This window comes from Octodon degus, unplaced genomic scaffold, assembly GCF_000260255.1.
Source record: "Octodon degus isolate 3935 unplaced genomic scaffold, OctDeg1.0 scaffold00121, whole genome shotgun sequence".
In the NCBI taxonomy this organism is placed as follows: Eukaryota; Metazoa; Chordata; class Mammalia; order Rodentia; family Octodontidae; genus Octodon; species Octodon degus.
This window is the reverse complement of record NW_004524697.1, coordinates 1791994-1795560: the sequence shown is the minus strand read 5'-3', so window position 1 is coordinate 1795560 and position 3567 is coordinate 1791994. Positions and strand designations below refer to the sequence as shown.

Sequence of the window (3567 nt, the reverse complement as noted above, 5' to 3'; positions counted from 1 at the left end):
AAATAAAGCAGAGGGTGGTGATTGAATTAAGACTGATGATTCCTAGGGACAGAAAGAAACACGGGAAGGGTTCTGGACAGAGGGAAATGAGGCAAGGCATGCAGCAGATGTGACAAATGTGATGCTAGACATAGAAAAGAGACAGTAGACCAGTTCAAGAGTGGGTACTTGAACTGGCATGCAAATCATCATGACTTTCTGTGTGGAAGAGATAATCCACCATCAATCTTACCATCCAAACACCACAGAAAAGGGAATTTGTGCAGGACCCATTACACCACCCACAATGAAAAGGCAAACTAGGAGCCCACAGGCTTGCCTGACCATTGGTCTCCAAATATTACAGAGGTCCAAGCAAAAAGGCCTTCCAAGTTCTGTATACCATTGAGTTTATGCACTGGATGGAGAATCTATGTGAGGTATGAACAAAGAAATTTAGAGCACAGACAATGCCAGGAGTGGTGCGAGTTGCCTGGCACGCTCACACGAAAATCATGGAGGGAGCAAAGGTTGACACCTACAAGAATATCCATGGAGGGAAGAGAACAGGAGTGAAAACTGCTAGTGCCCAGAGGTCCGTAGAGGTTCTGGAGGACCTTGACCAGTCCCACGCAGCCCTATCCTCTTCTGAAATAGTTGAAACTTCGATCAAATCCTAGAACATGCAAGTCATATACTCAGAATTGCATCGGAACTTTGACAGAGTCCTGCCTTCAGGAGGAAGCAGAAGCCAGCTCAGTGATATCTCCAGAGAGGACCTTTTATTTTGTGTTGTGTGGGTGTTTTTTTTTTCTTTTTAATCCTTTCATTTTCTTTATCATGTTGAAGAGATTAATATAGAAAAAAGAAGCAAATACATGTGATGTTTAGTGAGGTGGGTTTTTTTTCAGTTTATCCTGCATGCATGCTTCCCATTTTGGCAAATCACTAAAATGAAAAAATGAAAAGTTCAATCATCATAAATCAGTGACTATATACAAACTGTAATTAAACATAAAGTAGATATAAGATATTGTGGAAATGTGTAAGTAAATGGAATGAATACTAGTGTATCTAACAATCAGTTTAATAATAAATAGCACAGCTATTACCCCTGAAATCCTTCAGTACACTTCCCTGAATCATATCATCTTTTATGAGCCCACAGAAGTATCTGGCATTTAAATTTTATCATTCCTTTGCTTTTCTTTAATTTTACCAAATATAATAGCATCCATAAAGAATGCAGTGTTCAGATTTACAAGAGGTATAAAATATGGTAAATGTTTATTTTTAAAATTATAGGAAAAGATACATTGGCATCTATCCACCTCAAACTCCTACCCTTTACCTTGAGCACACTGAGCACATTATCAACATCACTTTTCAAAGCAGTTCCAGAACTCTTCCCTAGTGATGTTTTGATAAGTTGCGATAAAAAGTACACTGAATACTGTTGCTGCCTGCAAACCAATGGAAAGGGAGGTTCTTACCAAACAATGTAGTGAGTCCTCATTCACCCTATTCACCAGATATGGCACTGTGAAACTTCTAGCTCTTCTCTAAGGTCCAAATGCCCATAAAAGGAATATTCTGAATCACTTCAGCACATCAGGAAACTGCAGCACTTCAGTTAAAGACACTGATGAAAGACCTCCAGCACAGCATCAGAAAGTGGAAAGAACAGAGGGATGTAGGAGATATAAGGACCATATTCAGCTGTGAATCAGTAGCGATGTGTTCCATACTTTAATCAATTTTTAAAACTTTATTGTACCTTTCCGATTTTATTTACTCTTTCAGGCTCACACTAGCAAGACAATATGATGTTTCCACATGTGGATCTGATTTACTTCACTTGCTAATACAGTCTCTTAGTTGTATCCATTTACCCATAAAAGTCTCAAATTTATCTTTTATTGTAGCTGAGTAATAGTCTGTTATGCAAAAACATTACATCTTTTTTATCCATTCCTCAGTTGATGGGCATTACAAATTTGAAGATAACATCATGCAATACAACAACCATTGTGGAATTCATATTATTTTATTGAATGAAGTTTTGTCTCATTTTAATGCATTTTTTAAAAATTGTATTGTTTGAAAAATAAAATTAAAAATAAATTTATACATTCACCATACAGGTCTCAAAAATATGGACCTTTTCAAGAATTTGCATGTCATCCTTGTGCAGGGGCCATACTAATCTTCTCTGTACCATTCCAATTTTAGTATATGTGCTGCTGAAGCGAGCATTCCTTAGTGAGTTTAAGGAGGATACAAACCAGTATGTAACGGTTTAATTAAACAGAGGCTTAATTAAACAAATAGAAGTTTAATAGAATGCTCACTGAACTTAAAGAAACAATAAGCTGAATCAATAAATAATAAAATGTAAGGTATAAGTGGGTATTTGGTAATAAATCAGAAATTATAAAATGAAACCATGCAGAAATTCAGAAAAAAAACCATTCAATTACAGTATGCATAGCATATAACACTAATGTGAGAAAAGATTCTGTGAACTTTAAGATTAATGTAGATGGTCACGTGTTCACTGATATCATTAACCTTAAAGCATGCAGACAGGATGAAACCTAGGGCCAAAACATGCTCAGTGACTCAAGAACAAACAAAGTAAAGCAAACTAACCACAAAAGCTAAAACTAAAATAACTTTTAAATTTATTGGAGCAAAGAGAAGATCAAAGATGACTCAAAATATATTAACAATTTATTCACTAAGCCTTACCAGCAGTTAAGAGACCTAGGTAAGGAGTATAACCTTAAGGCAAAGAAGGCCTTAAAGATTCCACAAATCATTAAAAGCAAAACTATTGTATTTGCCAATGAGCTTAATAACCACTTCCACAGCACATCCTAGAAATTAGCTGAAATAAAGAACACTAAATGTGGTTAGAGGAATACTCCAAGTGGCCTATAAGCTAAACCATTATCAGGACAAGAACAGATTACTCAATAAGAATCTCAAATGCCGAGAGAGCTTACAGCAAAGTTATTCAGGCCCTTCTCCCAAGAAAAACATTATAATCCCAAAGTTCTAGAGACTGTAAAATTATTCTTCAAAATTTATGTAGAAATAGAGACCTTCTTTGACAAGTAGATCTTAACCAACTTTATAATTAGTACTTCAGAAAATACTTTGTGGAATTCTGCCTTGAACTCCTTAGACCATGGACTGAAACCTGTGCATCTTTGAGACAAATAGATTTCAGTTGTTTAAGTTGTAGGTGTCCTCTACTTTGTGCAGTGACAGGAAAGCTAACACACCCAAGTTCGTAAGACGGCACCATGGTATTCACATGACATTCACCATGGACAGTTTGTAATGAGCAGCCTCAGTTTTTTCTTCCAATTGCTGCCAGTGTTAGCAGTTAGCAGTTAGCTGAGGGTGCTTTTGCTCAACTGAGAGAGAAATTACAAATTAGCCAAGCCATGTTAGTGGTTCAAAGATCCAAGTGGCTTTGGATCTCAGCCTTTAATGTCTCAGCTTTGACTTGCAGTGGCTCTGAGCTCTTAGTGTTACAGCTTTTACTATTAGAGCTTGGTAGCTCTAGCTACTCCAATC

The 3567-nt window shown here is 36.6% G+C and overlaps 1 non-coding gene across 1 annotated transcript; it reads right to left on the bottom strand.

The window, feature by feature from the left end:
- Nucleotides 1–2128: 2128 nt before the first annotated feature.
- Nucleotides 2129–2235, bottom strand: LOC111812346. Its single transcript, XR_002817858.1, has one exon. It is a non-coding gene; the product is annotated as a U6 spliceosomal RNA (small nuclear RNA).
- Nucleotides 2236–3567: the final 1332 nt, after the last annotated feature.